The 21,274-nt window shown below is 43.5% G+C and overlaps 1 protein-coding gene across 1 annotated transcript in view; it reads left to right on the top strand.

Moving 5' to 3' along the window:
- The window catches only part of LOC128703668 (zinc finger protein 300), a 33,690-nt gene extending 22,948 nt beyond the window's left edge, over positions 1–10,742 (top strand). The window contains exon 5 of the transcript XR_011394152.1: positions 9,998–10,742. The gene's annotated coding sequence lies outside the window, so the exon portion shown is untranslated. The remainder of the gene's footprint in view (positions 1–9,997) is intronic.
- Positions 10,743–21,274: the final 10,532 nt, after the last annotated feature.

Here is a 21,274-nt window from a genome sequence, read left to right as displayed (position 1 = left end):
CACTAGTGACTGTGGAATTACTAACTGGTAAACTCTTCTACTTGGAGTACCCAACTCGGCTGTTCGATACAGTAATTCTTGGCTCATTACAAAGTCACTAATGGGTGCTGGTGGCTTCACAGTAAGAATAAGATCTTCCTGGAGCAGGAATCGAATCACACCAGACCACATGGGATCTGTTCTTTGGGCATTTTTGACATCCTCGACAGTAAATGGAGGATCTGCAGTAACTACACTAACGTGTCGCGATAAAGCATCTGCGACTACATTCGACTTGCCAGGTAAATGTTCAAAAGTGGGATTGAACTCTTGGATAGTCAAGGTCCATCTGGCTAACCTTCCAGTAGGCTGTTTGTTCTGGAATAAAGGTATCAGTGGCGCATGGTCTGTCAAGACATGAACAGGGTACTGGTAAATAATGTCTCGGAAGTGCTTTAAAGACCATACTATTGCTAAAGCTTCTTGCTCCGTTACTGTATAATTACGTTCAGCCTTCGTAAGGACTCGGCTAGCAAATGCAACTGCGTTGTACTTGCCATCAGTCTTCTGAGCTAGTACGGCACCTATGCCAATTGAACTAGCATCAGTTGTCAGATAGAAGGGCTTAGAAAAATCTGGGAATTTCAAAATTGGAGCAGATGTTAACTTTTCTTTTAGAGTTTGGAATGCTCTTTCTTGACGGAAGGTCCAAACAAAAGGAGCATCTTTCTTAAGCAATTCAGTTAGTGGAGCAGCTATGGAAGAAAAATTGGCAATGAAAGATCTATAAAAACCTGCTAAGCCCACAAAGGATCTTACGGCATCAGCAGTTTTGGGAGTTGGAAAATTTAGTACTGCAGTTACTTTACTTTGATCAGTCGTAACCCCTCTAGGAGTGACTACGTGACCAAGAAACTTAATTTCTGATCTGAAAAATTGACATTTGGACAGTTTGATCTTTAAATTGGCTTCTTCAAGCTTACCAAGTACTATATCAAGTCTTTTCAGGTGTGTATCCACATCTTCGGACATGACGATTACGTCGTCTAAGTACACCATAAGTGCTTTACCTATAAGACCTCTAAAGATGTTGGTCATGAGTCTAGAGAACGTGATAGGAGACGATCGTAATCCAAACGCCATACGGAGGAAGTGATAATGACCTGTGGGAGTGGAGAATGCAGTTAACTCTTGGCTGTCCTCGTGAAGAGGGACTTGCCAAAACCCTTGTAACAAGTCCAGGGTCGAGAAGACTTTGTTATCTCCGATATTGCGTAAAAGGTCACCTAGTACAGGAAGTGGGAAACGATCTGGAATGGTTTTCGCATTTAACTTCCTAAAGTCAATCACCGGGCGCCAAGTGCCGTCCTTCTTAGGCACTAGGATCAAGGGCGCATTCCAGGGTGAATTGCTATGTGCAATAACTCCATCATTGAGCATTTGATTGATCAGTTCCTCTGCGACAGCAACTTGGGAATGAGGCATTCTGTACGCAGGTATATAGATAGGTCTAGTACCAGGTTCAAGTGGAATACGATGGGACAATAAGTTCGTTATACCCATCTTCTCACCTGGTAAGGCAATGGCTTTACGACGTTTGTTCAACAGCGTCAACAAGCGCTGGACTTCGTCTGGGAAATCAGTGGGAGCTAAGTCTTTCTCCTCAACTGGTGGGATGGATTGATCCAGTGGAGTGGATGAGGTCTCCACTGTTGAAATAGCACCGACCCACTGGTCAGGTGGCACGTCATCCTGTACTTGAACAGGGTAAGGATAGTGAACTAGGTCAACGAGGTTGGTATTTGCTCTGAGACGAACACTGTGACCCGAAGTGTTAGCAAGGAGTAAATGGATCTTACTGTCTCTTACAACGTGTAAGGAAGGTTCAACAAATAAACCCTTGACCTTGCAGGAATCACTGTCAACTAGGACGTTATCACCATCTGGAACATTAGGAACAACAACAGACACTCTAGTGAGAGCACTAGCCGCAACAGAGACGTCTTTCTGCAGACGGCATGTGACATCAACAAGAGATGGCATTACTAGTTTCAAGTAATCGTTTTCCGACAAGGCGTCCCCTGTGGAGAAACTACTACTTGGACTAGCAGACATTGCAGAGATAGGCAGAGCACTCAAGGCAGTCTGAGCGTCCTCGGACACTTGAGGCAATACACTATCTTGCATATCTGAAGGTGTAGGTGGAACACAGATGGGAGTGACAGAGTTACCAGTGCCTGACCGCTTGGGTACGCTACTGGAGAATGCATTGGCTTGTAAGGACTTAATGCGTACATCATACTCTGCAGCAGTATGACAGATTTCTGATCCAAGCTGGTAACCCCAGAATGGAACGATCAAGTCGTCAATTTGGGCATGCCATCGGTACGGGTCGAGCACAATGCGTAAGTCTCGCATGGAAGCAAATCCCAGTAGAAGGTCACCAGGGAAAGTAATCTGGTCGACAACAAGAAAAGCAGCAGTAAAGTCTCTGCCTTGGATAGTAAAGGTGAGCGAAGTCTGACCTCGGACTCGCAGAAGGGAACCAGCTACTCCACTAAGGGAGGTTACAGTAGTTGGTTCAACGAGGAGGACACGTCGTAACTGCTTCTCTTTAAACAAGCTAGACCTAATGATATTAACTTGCGCACCAGAGTCCATGAACACATGAACGGGCGCATTATGGACAGAAGCTTGTACTAAAGGACCAATCGTTTCGTTAGGAGTTATATGCAAACAGAAAGGTGGGTTGTCATCGGAGAAGGCATTTTCTACTTCATCCCCAAATTCCTCTACGTCAGAGACGTGTGAAGCAGCATCAACAGCAGGGTTGTCATTCTCAAGGCTGGCTAAGGCTTCATAGGAATTTTGGACTGGGATGGTGTACTCGTTATCACCTACTACTGTCACGACTGGACGAGTAGACTTGGGCGCTCGGATTCCCCCGAATTGGAAGAATGAGCCTGGTTCTGGTTAGTTTGTGAACCACGACGTCTGTTTCCTCTCCTGGCTCTGCGGTTGGAACGGCCACGGAAAGATCTAGAGTACTGCAGGTTGTAGAGAGCATTGCACTCAGATGTGTCATGTCCATGAATTCTATGATAAGTACAGTAGGGAAGATCTGACTGGTACTCATCATCAGTACGACGCTTCTTAGGGTGACTATCATGACAATTAATAGCAATATGGCCACGGTAACCACAATTGTAGCAAGTTCTTTGACTGTGGGTACTGTACATACTACGGGTGCTACGGGAATGATGGCTCTTAACACTTGCTTTGGATGATGGACGCGAGTGATTAAGGTTGGGAGTTTTGGTAGTAGCACAAACTAGAGGAAGTACAGGAGTGGACAAGGTGTTTGGCATAGACTTACGATAAGGGAAGGTTCCCTCGGGACACAAATTTCGTACATGGATTAGAGCTGCAAGCGGTCCCATAGTAGCATCTAGCGGACTTGAATTGTACACATACATAGATGTCGGTGGCATTAGTTGTTTAATAACTCCGAATGCGGCTAATTTGGCAAACCCATCAAGGGCTGGTTTATCACTATCTTTATAAGGTACTTGGAATTTTGACCTGCTTTAACGAATGAGGACATTAGGTTATTAAGACGAAGAGCAAACTCATCTAATGACTCTTCTGGTCTCGGAGCTGTGCAAACTAATTCTTTGAGAACAACGAACGGATCGGTTTCTCGCACCGGTTCAAGATAATTGCAAATTAACTGTTCATAATCTTGCCACCTGGTCAGATCTTGGAAATCCATCATACGAATTAAGTTAAATACATGTGAGGCTGCTGGAGAACGGGCTAGACTCTCCTTTCCGATACTGATTAAACAACTCTCAGATGGAAGACCATCAACTGAAGCATCAGCTCTGGCTCTAACTGCGGTAAACCAACCGTCAAGGTTGTCTGGATTACCATTGAACAATGGCATAGCATCATAAGGATCATGACTGAAATTATGCAGGCTAGAAGTCTGAGTATATCTATTGTTTGATAAGGAGTTACTCGAATTTTGGGCTTACGCATTAATGGTTGTACTAGCAGCATGTGCTGAGGCATCGCTTGAGAAAACTTGAGACATATTTGCAAAATGTAAAACAAGACTTTAGAGAAATAAAAAAAAATGTAGCTGAGGAACACACAACACAGTGGACTTAAATGGGGAAAAAAAAAATGCTTAACTATTCTGCATAAGTAATTAAAAATTGACAGGTCACACAGTAAGCAAAGAACTCACACAAAAAAAATATTCAACCTAACAAACAACACTTTGAAAATCAAGAGAACTTGTACTTTACTCAAATCTGATTTGCTCAACTTTTACTTTAAATTGAATGAATGGCACAGTGAGTTGTCTTTACTTTCAATGCAACAGGAAAATTTTTTATTTTTTTTATTATCACACTGGCCGATTCCCACCAAGGCAGGGTGGCCCGAAAAAGAAAAACTTTCACCATCATTCACTCCATCACTGTCTTGCCAGAAGGGTGCTTTACACTACAGTTTTTAAACTGCAACATTAACACCCCTCCTTCAGAGTGCAGGCACTGTACTTCCCATCTCCAGGACTCAAGTCCGGCCTGCCGGTTTCCCTGAACCCCTTCATAAATGTTACTTTGCTCACACTCCAACAGCACGTCAAGTATTAAAAACCATTTGTCTCCATTCACTCCTATCAAACACACTCACGCATGCCTGCTGGAAGTCCAAGCCCCTCGCACACAAAACCTCCTTTACCCCCTCTCTCCAACCTTTCCTAGGCCGACCCCTACCCCGCCTTCCTTCCACTACAGACTGATACACTCTTGAAGTCATTCTGTTTCGCTCCATTCTCTCTACATGTCCGAACCACCTCAACAACCCTTCCTCAGCCCTCTGGACAACAGTTTTGGTAATCCCGCACCTCCTCCTAACTTCCAAACTACGAATTCTCTGCATTATATTCACAACACACATTGCCCTCAGACATGACATCTCCACTGCCTCCAGCCTTCTCCTCGCTGCAACATTCATCACCCATGCTTCACACCCATATAAGAGCGTTGGTAAAACTATACTCTCATACATTCCCCTCTTTGCCTCCAAGGACAAAGTTCTTTGTCTCCACAGACTACTAAGTGCACCACTCACTCTTTTCCCCTCATCAATTCTATGATTCACCTCATCTTTCATAGACCCATCCGCTGACACGTCCACTCCCAAATATCTGAATACATTCACCTCCTCCATACTCTCTCCAATCTGATATTCAATCTTTCATCACCTAATCTTTTTGTTATCCTCATAACCTTACTCTTTCCTGTATTCACCTTTAATTTTCTTCTTTTGCACACCCTACCAAATTCATCCACCAATCTCTGCAACTTCTCTTCAGAATCTCCCAAGAGCACAGTGTCATCAGCAAAGAGCAGCTGTGACAACTCCCACTTTGTGTGTGATTCTTTATCTTTTAACTCCACGCCTCTTGCCAAGACCCTCGCATTTACTTCTCTTACAACCCCATCTATAAATATATTAAACAACCACGGTGACATCACACATCCTTGTCTAAGGCCTACTTTTACTGGGAAAAAATTTCCCTCTTTCGTACATACTCTAACTTGAGCCTCACTATCCTCGTAAAAACTCTTCACTGCTTTCAGTAACCTACCTCCTACACCATACACTTGCAACATCTGCCACATTGCCCCCCTATCCACCCTGATAAAATGAACTCAGTAAAGCTTGAATAAAATAAAATGGCACAGAAAGAATAAAATATTATGCACAGAACAGAGCATAAGAAACTGCACTGAAATAAACTGTAGCAATATTGCAAATAATTGCTAATCAAAAAAACACTGCATAGAATCTCTGCAAGAAAAACTTTAGTGGCAACACAATATTTGCACAAGAATTATTGCAAAATGAGTCAATGTGCAATAAAAAAAAATTATTACACACAAGAAAAGAAATATATCAAGGAATGAACACTTTAACTCTTAACTGCAACTTAAACAACACTTAACAAGCAAAAGAACAATTTACTCTAAAAGAAGAACTTAAAAATTGCACTAAGAGTGAATTTGTTCAATGAAACATGAAAAAATAATAGGTGCTAAAACACAGAACAAAAAGCTTGAACACTTAGTGATGCAGAACACAACACATCAACATAAACACAACACTAGAATTTTCTTGCAATGAAACTTGATGTGTGAAAACTTTGATAAGATAATAATTATCTTGCTTGAACAAAACAATGGCACTATTGTCTGTGGAAATAAGACAAATTAGACACTGGCTAAATGAAAGAACATGAACACAGGAATGTTCAACACACAGGGAACAAAACAAGAATACACAAATGCTGGGAAGAAAAAAAAAATATAACAGACAACACTGAGTTGTGATGCAGAATAAAGCTGATAAATTACTGAAATACTTCACTGGAATACTGAGAACACAAGGTGATTCTGAAGTATAAACACAAGTTCTATACTGCTCATATGTTGCACACACAAAGGAAAAACACTAAGGTACTTACTTCTAGTGTATAAAAAGACACACACCACAACTGGAATATTGCTGCACACTAACAGCACCTTTCAAGGCAGGTGAAATTGCCGACCTAGAAAATGTACAGAGAACTTTCACGGCGCGCATAACGGAGATAAAACACCTCAATTATTGGGAGCACTTGAGGTTCCTAAACCTGTATTCCCTGGAACGCAGGAGGGAGAGATACATGATTATATACACCTGGAAAATCCTAGAGGGACTAGTACCGAACTTGCACACGAAAATCACTCACTACGAAAGCAAAAGACTTGGCAGACGATGCACCATCCCCCCAATGAAAAGCAGGGGTGTCACTAGCACATTAAGAGACCATACAATAAGTGTCAGGGGCCCGAGACTGTTCAACTGCCTCCCAGCACACATGAGGGGGATTACCAACAGACCCCTGGCAGTCTTCAAGCTGGCACTGGACAAGCGCCTGAAGTCAGTTCCTGATCAGCCGGGCTGTGGCTCGTACGTTGGTTTGCGTGCAGCCAGCAGCAACAGCCTGGTTGATCAGGCTCTGATCCACCAGGAGGCCTGGTCACAGACCGGGCCACGGGGGCGTTGACCCCCGGAACTCTCTCCAGGTAAACTCCAGGTAAACAACAGACATAAGATAATGCACGAAAATTAACACTGAATTAAGGAGATAAAAAGATTATTGCAAACAAACACTGAGTCTGATCGAGAGTCACTGAATGTCACTAAGAGAAAAATCACTGGAAACACAAAAGAAATGTCTCAACACTCGCAAATGTCTCTATGAAAAGATATATTAATTATCGCTGTAACGACTTGGTGTAGAATAAGGTTGATGGTAGTGGAGAGTAGAGGATTGTTTATGTCATCTTGCTGCTGTCCTCTGCACACGTGACTGTAAAATTGCGCTTACATCGACGATGAACTCACACAGGAGGCTTTTAACGGTGGCGCCACTGTCGAAGACACACTCTAGCTCTTAACCCCCTATGTGGTCCTTAAAATATGCCGCTGGAACCCGGAGTTGTGTACCCAAAACACTGGCGGAGGTTGGGTGAGTACCACAACAGTGATAGTGGTTGGGTTTGTGGGTAAACAGGGCTAAGACCGGCAATGGTGAGACACACGTGGTGAGTGGGTGGTTGGGTCTATGAGTTGAACAGCATAAGCCTCACTGAGGACAGCCACACTGCCGCGAAGATATTCTAAGCTGGCTAGCTTAAAATACACCCACGAAATACCACACCACAAGGATGAAAAAAGAGCACTCAGGATGGCTTGGAGCTTGAAACACAAGTGATGAAGACTACTCACATGGCTTGCTTGAGTACTGGGGTAAGACACCTGGGTTAGTTGCTAGCTGGCTTATCTTAACCCTTTGTGTGTACTCACCTAATTGTGGTTGTAGGGGTCGAGACTCAGCTCCTGGCCCCGTCTCTTCACTGATCGCTACTAGGTCCTCTCTCTCTCTGCTTCCTGAGCTTTGTCATACCTCTCCTTAAAGCTATGTATGGTTCCTGCCTCCACTACATCACTTGCTAGACTATTCCACTTCCTGACGACTCTATGACTGAAGAAATACTTCCTAACATCCCTGTGACTCGTCTGAGTCTTCAGCTTCCAATTGTGACCCCTTGTTTCTGTGTCCCCTCTCTGGAACATCCTGTCTCTGTCCACCTTATCTATTCCACGCAGTATTTTGTATGTCGTTATCATGTCTCCCCTGACCCTCCTGTCCTCCAGTGTCGTCAGTCCGATTTCCCTCAACCTTTCTTCGTAGGACATTCCCCTGAGCTCCGGAACTAGCCTTGTTGCAAACCTTTGTACTTTCTCTAATTTCTTGACGTGCTTGACCAGGTGTGGGTTCCAAACTGGTGCTGCATACTCCAGTATGGGCCTGACGTACACAGTGTACAGTGTCTTGAACGATTCCTTACTAAGGTATCGGAACGCTATTCTCAGGTTTGCCAGGCGCCCATATGCTGCAGCAGTTATCTGGTTGATGTGTGCTTCCGGAGACGTGCTCGGTGTTATGGTCACCCCAAGATCTTTCTCCTTGAGTGAGGTTTGCAGTCTTTGTCCACCTAGCCTATACTCTGTCTGCGGTCTTCTTTGCCCTTCCCCAATCTTCATGACTTTGCATTTGGCGGGGTTGAATTCGAGAAGCCAGTTGCTGGACCACGTGTCCAGCCTGTCCAGGTCTCTTTGTAGTCCTGCCTGATCCTCATCTGATTTAATTCTCCTCATTAACTTCACATCATCTGCGAACAGGGACACTTCAGAGTCTATCCCTTCCATCATGTCATTCACATATATCAAAAATAGCACTGGTCCTAGGACTGACCCCTGTGGGACCCCGCTCGTCACAGGCGCCCACTGTGATACCTCATCACGTACCATGACTCGTTGTTGCCTCCCTGTCAGGTATTCTCTGATCCATTGCAGTGCCCTTCCTGTTATACGCGCCTGATCCTCCAGCTTCTGCACTAATCTCTTGTGAGGAACTGTGTCGAAGGCCTTCCTGCAGTCCAGGAAAATGCAATCAACCCACCCCTCTCTCTCGTGTCTTACTTCTGTTACCTTGTCATAAAACTCCAGAAGGTTTGTGACACAGGATTTGCCTTCCATGAATCCGTGCTGGTTGTCGTTTATAATCTTGTTCCGTTCCAGGTACTCCACCACTCTCCTCCTGATAATCTTCTCCATGACTTTGCATACTATACACGTCAGAGACACTGGTCTGTAGTTAAGTGCCTCATTTCTATCTCCTTTCTTAAAAATGGGGACTACATTTGCCGTCTTCCATACCTCAGGTCTTGTGAGTTCCCCTCCTTCTTTCCTCAGCCTGATTACCTGGTCTTTGACTGTTGTCTTCCTCCTGATGTGGCTATACAACAGTTTCAGGTCAGACTCGACTTTCGATTCTATGTTGTTTCCATACTGTCGCTGAGCCTTTCTCCTTGCCTGTGCATACTCGTTTCTGGCTCTTCGACTAATCTCCTTATTTTCCTGTGTTCTTTGCCTTCTGTACTTTTTTCATTCTCTAGTGCACTTAGTTTTTGCCTCCCTACAACCGTCTGGTAAACAAGGGACTCGTTCTGGTCTGTCCCACTGAACCTCCTGCAGGAAGTTCCTCAAACCTGTGTAGTCCCCCTTTTATAGTTTGGCTTTTCCCATTCAACTCCTGTTACCCTCTCCACTTGTAACTCTACTATGTATTCAAACTCCTATCCACTTGACGTTTGGGTCTTTTTCCCCTTGTAAGTTACAGCTCCTAGGTTAAGGGAAAGGGGATCATTATTCATCACATTGAGATGAGATCCTCAGTGGTTGTGTTATTTGCTGTGGAATCTAGATCATCAAGGGATGTACTGATGTGGTCTCAGGAATTCTAGAGGATGGCATCAGTATCCTTAACTGATGCAATGTATCAACATGACAAGTGGCTGGTGTACCTTTAAGTGACTGCCTGTTGTTTCAGGAAGGTGGCAGCCAACCGGGGTATGCCTTGCAGCGAGCTTCTAACCGTCCTCTCTTGTCTACTGAAGTGGCTCGGTGGACATGAGGTCCTCATTCTGAATGCTGATTTACTGGCACAAAGGGTAAAGTAGGGAGCATGTTTCATGCAACATCAGCAATACCTGTCACACCAAAGCAACTCTTGGATGAGAATGGGGATATATGGCCTCTTTGTTTCTCGTTAGGTAAGACACATATGCAACAGTTAGGTATCTTTATTTTGAAATGTTTCGTCTACTGTGTAGGCAAAACGTTTTGAAATAAAGATAACTAACTGTTGCATGTGTGTCTTACCTAACAACCTGTTGGTATTTTTATATCATTTTAGTATTCACTGTGTTAGACACTGCAACACAATGGTATCTTGGTACAGAACAGAAAACAATTTGGACAACTTCAACTAGTGAGAATGGCTTGGTTTGAGAGGGACGTGACCTCCCATCGACTACATTCTTACCTCTACTAGTGGCCTACATCTCACCTCCTGGCGGTATATAAGGCTACATCCTGTCACTTCAACTCCATATTGTTTCAGACTATGGAACAATACTCTTCTCCAGACTGAGGGACTGACCACCTCAAAACTTCAAGGGTGATGGACTGATTACATCGTCTTCACGTCTCTTCTGCTTCTATCAACTTTTCTGTACTCGACTGAAGAAGCCTACTGTGTAGGCGAAACGTTTCGAAATAAAGCTACCTAACAACCTGTCGGTATTTTTATACCATTTTAATATTCACTCTTTGTTTCTCCTTTTAGCTGCTGTTATTTACTCTCCCCTCTTACTCTTCTCCTCTTCCCCCCCTACCCTTCCCCTCTTTTCCCCCTACCCTTTCTCAGTAGCACCCTTAACCCTTTCAGGGTCTGTCCCGTAGATCAACGGCTTTACGTTGAGTGTCCAAACCATAGATCTACGCCAAAATTCTAGCGCCGTCAAATTTAACGTGAAAACGCTCATAGGCCTACATATGAGAGAACGGGTCTGCGTGGTGGGTGTGCGCCATAAACAAAAAATCTAGGCGCTCGCATAGCATTGTGGGAACGCCGGCTCAGTTACCCTCGTTCACCATGCCTCGTCGCAAGTCAGCTCTCACTCCCCGGAAAATTGGGACTCTCCTCTTCCTATCTGATAGTTCTGACACTGATGGAAGTGGAAATGAAGATGAATTCTACGGCTTTGATCAGTTAGTGACCAAAAAGAATGACCAGGATATCGATAATAGTGCAGAAAACCCTGACGATCCTCAACCTTCTACCTCTGGTGTGGGCACTCGTGACTCACGGTCGGTTGTTCCTCATCGCAAGAGAAAACTAATATTTTGTGGCCAGGCCTCTGACTTCAGTAATGATGATGATAGTGACGTGGACTGTGATTTTATTGCGCTCGACGATCAATCGAGTAGTGATAGTGAGGAATCATATTCACCAGTGAAGTGTCGGTATGTTCGCCGCTGCATGCGCTCGGGTAGTGTACCCTATGCTGTGCCCAGGGGACGGAGTACATCCCGGAGTACATCCCGTGGCCCAACACCAGTTTTAGGTAGTGATAGTGAGGATGATGTGGCTACACTTGGCATGAATAGACCACAGGCATCAGTGGATGGTGTTAGTGGTGATGGTAGTGGCACCGCCATGCATGACTCACCAGGCCACGCTGGGACCCACGCTGCTGACTCGTCAGTTCAAGGACAAAGCGGAGCGCCAGCCACCAGCCCACCACAACCACAACCACCCGCACAACCAGCCTATGATGTCCAGTATCCACCAGCAAACCGTATGTGGGATTGGCAGCAAAATCCCAATTTTGTTCCCAAGCCTCACCACTTTGATGATTCTCAAAGTGGAATTCTACCTACTTGTCCCCTTGGAACCACGGCCAATGAACTGGAATTCTTTGAATTATTCTTTGACCAGTCATTGATGGAAATTATTGTCAGGGAAAATAATAAGTATTTTGAGTACACCATGGCAAATACGATCTTATCACCACAGTCAAGACTACACAGGTGGAAAGAGACGACTGTTGCAGAAATGTATTTGCTTTTTGCAACAATAATGCTTATGCCTCACGTCTATAAGCATAATATAAAAGCATACTGGTCCACAGATCGGCTAATTTCTACCCCAGTCTTCAGTGAAATCATACCAGTGAACAGGTTTATCTTACTCTTACGTATGTTGCACTTCTCTGACAAAACCAGGCCTGACAGAAGTGACAGGTTATACAAGATTAGAATAACTTGAAGGACATAACTTGAAGACAGTAGAACTATGTACAGAAGATGAGGTAATCAGTCCCTCAACCTAGGAGTAGGTGCAAAGAGCACCATAGTCTTGGAGATTCTGAAGCAGAAAAAAGGATCCTGGCACTTATATAGTAACGTCAGGTGTAGCAGACGAGGGCATATTCACTGGTAGGCGGGATTCCCCAGTGGAAGTAGGTCCTTCCCAAAGAGATGGGTTAGTTGTAGTAGTAGTTGTCATAGCCGTGAAGGTTATGTACATGTCCTCAGAATTAAGATTCCATGATGTTGCAGTGTCTGACAAGTTGTGTATGAATGGTATATAATACCGACAAGATGAGATTAAGACACATGGATGGCGAAACATCTACAATAAAGATACCCAGATGTTGCACATGTGTCTTAATCTCATCTTGTCGGTATTATATACCATTTGTACACAACTTGTCAGACACTGCAACATCATGGAATCTTAATTCTGAGGACATGTACATAACCTTCACGGCTACGACAACTACTACTACAACTAACCCATCTCTTTGGGAAGGACCTACTTCCACTGGGGAATCCCGCCTACCAGTGAATATGCCCTCGTCTGCTACACCTGACGTTACTATATAAGCACCAGGATCCTTTCTTCTGCTTTAGAATCTCCACGACTATGGTGCTCTTCGCACCTACTCCTAGGTTGAGGGACTGATTACCTCATCTTCTGTACATAGTTCTACTGTCTTCAAGTTATGTCCTAGAATTTGTATTGATAAAGCCACTGGATGGCGAAACGTCTACAATAAAGATACCCAGATGTTGCACATGTGTCTTAATCTCATCTTGTCGGTATTATATACCATTCGTACACAACTTGTCAGACACTGCAACATCATGGAATCTTAATTCTGAGGACATGTACATAACCTTCACGGCTACGACAACTACTACTACGCTTTCTTGATAGTTGTGACAGAACCCACAGGCATAACACCAGACACAAACATCTCTACGACATTCCCCGTGTCCGACTAAACCTTTACAAAAATTCAATGTATGTCAAAGGCCCTAAAATCTGGAATACCCTACCTGAGAACTCTAGAACTGCAGACACATTCATCACCTTCAAAACTACCATTAGAAAACATCTTATCTCCCTGATACACCCCGTCAACTAACTACACGAATACCACCTGGTGGTTCACACTTACACTCGCTCACTCATTTGACCATAAACAGAAATATTAATCTCAGTCTTAAAATAATGAATCCTGTGATACTCCAATACTGAAACTATATACTGTGCCAAAACAAAAGCATTCACATTGCTAAACTCATAAACTAGTATTTAGTCACTTAGCCATAAGACCAACTTACCTCATAATTTGTAATATTTTACAATTAAGAATAAAACTAAGTATGCCCGAAATGCCTAGCCATGCTAAGCGTTCTAGTGGTACACTCTGTAATCACAATTTTACTACATGTAAACCAAACAATAACCAAATTTCTGTAAACTCAGCATTGTAATCCTTATAGAGAATAAACTTTGAATTGAATTGAATTGAACTAACCCATCTCTTTGGGAAGGACCTACTTCCACTGGGGAATCCTGCCTACCAGTGAATATGCCCTCGTCTGCTACACCTGACGTTACTATATAAGCGCCAGGATCCTTTCTTCTGCTTCAGAATCTCCACGACTATGGTGCTCTTCGCACCTACTCCTAGGTTGAGGGACTGATTACCTCATCTTCTGTACATAGTTCTACTGTCTTCAAGTTATGTCCTAGAATTTGTATTGATAAAGCCACTGGATGGCGAAACGTCTACAATAAAGATACCCAGATGTTGCACATATGTCTTAATCTCATCTTGTCGGTATTATATACCATTCGTACACAACAGATGTCACATTGTTGACAACCATTCACCGTAATGAAATGCAAGACAGTGGCAAAGTTGATCGAGTGACTAATGAACGTATTCGAAAACCAGTGTCAGTGATTGATTATACACAAAACATGCGCTTGGTTGACAAGTGTGACATGCAGATTGGTTTTGTTGACTGTGTTCGTAAGAGTTACAAGTGGTACATGAAACTTTTCTTCCATCTCATGGACATTTCAATGCTCAATGCATATAATATGTACCAAATAAAGACTGGCAACAGACCACCGTATGGTGAATTTTGTTTGTCTGTTGTCAGACAACTCATAATGAAGTACCAGGTAACAACACCTGCTATACAACATGGTCCTCGAATTCCTCAGGATATACCCAAGCGTTTGAGGAGAGAAGGTGATCATTTCATAATACAGCTTCCTTCAACTCAGAAGAAATTTGCTCAGAAGAGATGCATTGTCTGTGCACAAACAAAACGACGGCAACAAAGACGCAAAGACACTCGGTTTATGTGTGAGGAATGTAAGGTGCCTCTGTGCATGGTGCCTTGTTTCAAGGAGTTCCACAAGCTCCAGCAGTTTTAAAACCATGTCCAGTGATTGTAAATATGTAAATATATGATAGAACATTAGTATTATACAATATTTGTGCATGTTTATTGTAATAAACAACAGTGGTAAACAATAATATGATAATAACTTTAGTGCGGTTATTGTGTTCAATACAGTGAGTTTATATATATACATTATATACAGTATTGGTCTCTCAGGCCCCAAATGTTAGTAGGAATAGAAAAAAAATTGGAAAAGAAAAGAAAAAATAACTAAAACCACAAAATAATGTAATGCGCGTATGTGGAATTCGTCGATGTTGCCGCCACCACATCATTTTTGACAAACTTCTTGGCACTGTATCTCGGTAAGTACTGATCAGATTTTTTTTTGTCTTATTACCTTCACAAAAACATGCTCTTTAATTCTGTAAGAAAAATTAATTTTTTTTTTTTCTTTCAAAATTTCTTTGACACTGGAGCACCACTTCAGATTTTGGCCTTGGACCCTGAAAGGGTTAAATTACCCCAGCACACCCAGGAAGTTTTCCATAAACCTGGTACCACCTTTGAGCAACACCTCGTTCCCTAAGTCTGGTGCCAGAGTTCTGGCTGATTATTCAGATACCTCTGATGTTCACTCATCCTTGACCATGATTTCGACTATTCTTCCTTTATTGTGTTGATTTTCAGATCGTCTGCACGTCACAGAACAGAACAGCTTGAGACCTCCATTCAGGTGACCCTGACCTGTAATTGGTGATGCTGACCCTGTTGCTGCTGCTCCTTGATCATATTCTCAGAAACATCCTTCTTGAAAATCTTTTCCCCTCTAATCTTTATTTCAGAATTGCTCCTGAACATTGTTGTAAGCATTCTACACAGGTTTTGCAACTACATGGGGAGCCCAAGACTTGTCATGTTCTTCTAGCACCACTTCAAAATAAGCAAGATAAGCTTGTTTGGCAAAATCTGTAATGTTTTTTCTTTGTTTTTGAATAGAATATTCGCCCCAAATGTAGCAAAATACATTGGGATTGTTTAAGCAGGCTCTTTGTGAAGAACTCATGTTTATCTGGAAAATATAGTAAAATAAAGGTTACAATATTGTCACATGGTTGGTGTTGATACAGCGCCTCTTGTTAAATATTAAATTATTTAAAAATAAAATCCTAATCCTTTTTAAAACTATTTGTATATACAAATTGTCACTACATATACACATGTATGGGTAAGTTCCTTGTTAATTGAGGGTTAATATGCAATATCTCACAATCTAGAGCCATTGTCGAATTCAGCAACCTCAAAATACCTTAAATACCTTCAAATAAATTTGACAACAATTTTTTGTTGTTCAGTAGTGTTATCTGTAACTGGTTTCTTCCTTGCATCCACCACTCTTTTCAGTAGGTCCTTTTCAAGGGGGGCTCCTTGGCGTGGTGAAGAGGCTCTCTTGGTCTGAGGAATTAGACCTGTCAGTCTCCTTCCACAGACTGAACCTAATTACCCCCCCCAATCCCCCCTTTCCTATCCCATCCTCCTCCTCCCCACCCCTCCCTTTTGCCCTTCCTCTTTTTGGCTTTGGGATTTTTCCCACAATCGCGCTAGTTCCTACCTGGAGTTTACCTGGAGAGAGTTCCGGGGGTCAACGCCCCCGCGGCCCGGTCTGAGACCAGGCCTCCTGGTGGATCAGAGCCTGATCAACCAGGCTGTTGCTGCTGGCTGCACGCAAACCAACATACGAGCCACAGCCCGGCTGATCCGGAACTGACTTTAGGTGCTTGTCCAGTGCCAGCTTGAAGACTGCCAGGGGTCTGTTGGTAATCCCCCTTATGTGTGCTGGGAGGCAGTTGAACAGTCTCGGGCCCCTGACACTTATTGTATGGTCTCTTAACGTGCTAGTGACACCCCTGCTTTTCATTGGGGGGATGGTGCATCGTCTGCCAAGTCTTTTGCTTTCGTAGTGGGTGATTTTCGTGTGCAAGTTCGGTACTAGTCCCTCTAGGATTTTCCAGGTGTATATAATCATGTATCTCTCCCTCCTGCGTTCCAGGGAATACAGGTTTAGGAACCTCAAGCGCTCCCAATAATTGAGGTGTTTTATCTCCGTTATGCGCGCCGTGAAAGTTCTCTGTACATTTTCTAGGTCGGCAATTTCACCTGCCTTGAAAGGTGCTGTTAGTGTGCAGCAATATTCCAGCCTAGATAGAACAAGTGACCTGAAGAGTGTCATCATGGGCTTGGCCTCCCTAGTTTTGAAGGTTCTCATTATCCATCCTGTCATTTTTCTAGCAGATGCGATTGATACAATGTTATGGTCCTTGAAGGTGAGATCCTCCGACATGATCACTCCCAGGTCTTTGACGTTGGTGTTTCGCTCTATTTTGTGGCCAGAATTTGTTTTGTACTCTGATGAAGATTTAATTTCCTCATGTTTACCATATCTGAGTAATTGAAATTTCTCATCGTTGAACTTCATATTGTTTTCTGCAGCCCACTGAAAGATTTGGTTGATGTCTGCCTGGAGCTTTGCAGTGTCTGCAATGGAAGACACTGTCATGCAGATTCGGGTGTCATCTGCAAAGGAAGACACGGTGCTGTGGCTGACATCCTTGTCTATGTCGGATATAAGGATGAGGAACAAGATGGGAGCGAGTACTGTGCCTTGTGGAACAGAGCTTTTCACCGTAGCTGCCTCGGACTTTACTCTGTTGACGACTACTCTCTGTGTTCTGTTAGTGAGGAAATTATAGATCCATCGACCGACTTTTCCTGTTATTCCTTTAGCACGCATTTTGTGCGCTATTACGCCATGGTCACACTTGTCGAAGGCTTTTGCAAAGTCTGTATATATTACATCTGCATTCTTTTTGTCTTCTAGTGCATTTAGGACCTTGTCGTAGTGGTCCAATAGTTGAGACAGACAGGAGCGACCTGTTCTAAACCCATGTTGCCCTGGGTTGTGTAACTGATGGGTTTCTAGATGCGTGGTGATCTTGCTTCTTAGGACCCTTTCAAAGATTTTTATGATATGGGATGTTAGTGCTATTGGTCTGTAGTTCTTTGCTGTTGCTTTACTGCCCCCTTTGTGGAGTGGGGCTATGTCTGTTGTTTTTAGTAACTGTGGGACGACCCCCGTGTCCATGCTCCCTCTCCATAGGATGGAAAAGGCTCGTGATAGGGGCTTCTTGCAGTTCTTGATGAACACAGAGTTCCATGAGTCTGGCCCTGGGGCAGAGTGCATGGGCATGTCATTTATCGCCTGTTCGAAGTCATTTGGCGTCAGGATAACATCGGATAGGCTTGTGTTAATCAAATTTTGTGGCTCTCTCATAAAAAATTCATTTTGATCTTCGACTCTCAGTCTGGTTAGCGGCTTGCTAAAAACTGAGTCATATTGGGACTTGAGTAGCTCACTCATTTCCTTGTTGTCATCTGTGTAGGACCCATCTTGTTTAAGTAGGGGCCCAATACTGGACGTTGTTCTCGATTTTGATTTGGCATAGGAGAAGAAATACTTTGGGTTTCTTTCGATTTCATTTATGGCTTTTAGTTCTTCCCGCGATTCCTGACTCCTAAAGGATTCTTTTAGCTTAAGTTCGATGCTTGCTATTTCTCTGACCAGTGTCTCCCTACGCATTTCAGATATATTGACCTCTTTTAGCCGCTCTGTTATTCTTTTCCGTCGCCTGTAAAGGGAGCGCCTGTCTCTTTCTGTTTTACATCTACTCCTCCTTTTTCTTAGAGGAATAAGCCTTGTGCATACATCGAGTGCCACCGAGTTAATCTGTTCTAGGCATAAGTTGGGGTCTGTGTTGCTTAGTATTAAGAACATAAGAACATAAGAATGTAGGAACACTGCAGAGGGCCTACTGGCCCATACGAGGCAGGTCCTTATCAAAACGATCTCTACCTAAAGCCACCCAAGAAATAACTCCCGTACCCAATGACACCAATCAAACCCAGCCCCTCCCACTCATATATTTGTCCAGTCTCTTCTTAGAGGCCTGGTCACAGACCGGGCCGCGGGGGCGTTGACCCCCGGAACTCTCTCCAGGTAAACTCCAGGTTAAAGCTACCCAAGGTCCTAACCTCTATCACCCCACTGGGAAGACTGTTCCACGCATCTACAACTCTGTTAGAAAACCAGTACTTACCTATGTCCTTTCTAAATCTAAATTTATCCAACTTATATCCATTATTTCTGGTTCTTACCTGGTTCGACACCCTCAGTACTTTATTAATATCTCCCTTGTTTATGCCTGTCATCCACTTATACACTTCAATGATATCTCCTCTCGTTCTATGCCTCTCCAGAGAGTGGAGATTTAAGGCTTTAAGTCTATCTTCATACGGGAGGTTGATCCTTGTGGAACGACACTAGTGACTAATCCCCATTCAGATTTCACTCCATTAATGGTAACTCTCTGCTTTCTATTGGTAAGCCATGCCTCAATCCATGCTAGAACTTTACCTCCTATACCATGAGCTGCCACTTTTCTTAAGAGTCTCTTGTGAGGTACTCTGTCGAAGGCTTTACTAAATCCAAATAAACAATATTATATTCCTTATCAATGTCAACTGCCTCAAATGTTCTATTGAAGAACGTCAGTAAGTTTGTCAGGCAGGAACGACCTCTCGTGAATCCATGCTGAGATTTATTTATCAAGTTATGCTCTTCAAGGTGACTTCTGATAATGTCAGCTATAATTGATTCTAATAACTTGCCCACTATAGATTGAAAAACATTATTGAAAAACATCTTTCAATTCCTGTAGTGGTACTGTCATTCTGCCCCATACCATAGTCCAACAGAATTTCCAGACATGTGGTAATAACATTCTTGAACAGCTGGAACTCCAGGATCTCCCAATCCTCAAAGTAGACACTTATGTCCTTCCTGCCCGCGGGCAGAGACGATAACCTTGCAATGTGGCTCGATTAGCTTTCAACAGTTGTGAACTCCCGTCCTCTGCTTATGTCGCGGGACATCAGTTACAAGTTCGAAAAGTGATCCCTGGAGGTTACCTGGAGGTTATTCCGGGGATCAACGCCCCCGCGGCCCGGTCCATGACCAGACCTCCCGATGGATCAGGGCCTGATCTACTAGGCTGTTACTGCTGGCTGCACGCAGTCCAACGTACGAGCCACAGCCCAGCTGATCCGGCACTGACTTTAGGTATCTGTCCAGCTCTCTTGAAGGCAGCCAGGGGTTTATTGACAATTCCCCTAATGCTTGATGGGAGGCTGTTGAACAGTCTTGGGCCCCGGACACTTATAGTGTTTTCCTTTAGTGTACCAATTGTGCCCCTACTTTTAATTGGGGGCATTTTGCATCGCCTGTCCAGTCTTTTACTTTCGTAGGGAGTGATTTCTATGTGCAGATTTGGGACCATTCCTTCCAGGATTTTCCAAGTGTAGATTATGATATATCTCTCCCTCCTGCGGTCCAACGAGTACAAGTCAAGTGCTTCCAAGTGTTCCCAGTAGTTAAGGTGCTTGACAGAACTTATACGTGCAGTAAAGGATCTCTGTACACTCTCTAGATCTGCGATTTCACCTGCTTTGAATGGAGATGTTAATGTACAGTATTATTCCAGCCTAGAGAGAACAAGTGATTTGAAAAGGATCATCATTGGCTTGGCATCTCTCGTTTTGAACGTTCTCATTATCCATCCTATCATTTTCTTTGCACGTGCAATCATGGCGCTGTTGTGATCCTTGAAAGTGAGATCCTCAGACATTGCTACTCCCAGGTCCCTTACATTATTTTTCTGCTCTATTGTATGGCCAGAGTCTGTAGTATACTCTGTTCTAGTTGTTATCTCTTCCAGTTTTTCATAACGGAGTAGTTGGAATTTGTCCTCATTGAACATTATATTGTTTACCATTGCCCACTGGAAAACTTTGTTTATATCTTCTTGGAGGTTAACCGCGTTCTCAGCAGATGACAGCCTCATGCAGATCCTAGTATCATCCACAAAGGATGATATGGTGCTGTGATGTATATCTCTGTTTATGTCTGATATGAGGATGAGGAATAAGATGGGGGCGAGTACTGTGCCTTGTGGAACAGAGCTCTTCACTATGGCAGCCTCCGATTTAACTCTGTTGACCACTACTCTTTGTGTTCGATTTGTTAGGAAGTTGAAGATCCATCTCCCCACTTTCCCAGTTATTCCTTTAGCATGTATTTTATGGGCTATTATGCCATGATTGCATTTGTCAAATGCTTTTGCAAAATCTGTGTGTATTACATCTGCACTCTGATTTTCTTCCAGTGCATCCAAGGCCATATCATAGTGATCCAGTAGTTGTGAGAGGCAGGAGCGACCTGGCCTGAACCCATGTTTCCCTGGTCACCCAGCGAAATATTGCAGATCTATAGCCGAATGCCCAGTCTGTGGTGCTCACGACCATTCTGATACGTTTTGCAGTCAACCTCCATCTTGCCTTAATTGTCATGAGGCTCACCCTTCGTACTCTCGCCATTGCCAGGTCTACTTAAATGAGCGTGAAATCCGTTGCCTCAAAGAGGCATAAGGTCTCCCTT

The sequence above is a fragment of the Cherax quadricarinatus genome, chromosome 76, assembly GCF_038502225.1.
Source record: "Cherax quadricarinatus isolate ZL_2023a chromosome 76, ASM3850222v1, whole genome shotgun sequence".
In the NCBI taxonomy this organism is placed as follows: Eukaryota; Metazoa; Arthropoda; class Malacostraca; order Decapoda; family Parastacidae; genus Cherax; species Cherax quadricarinatus.
This window is presented reverse-complemented; position numbering and strand designations above follow the sequence as displayed.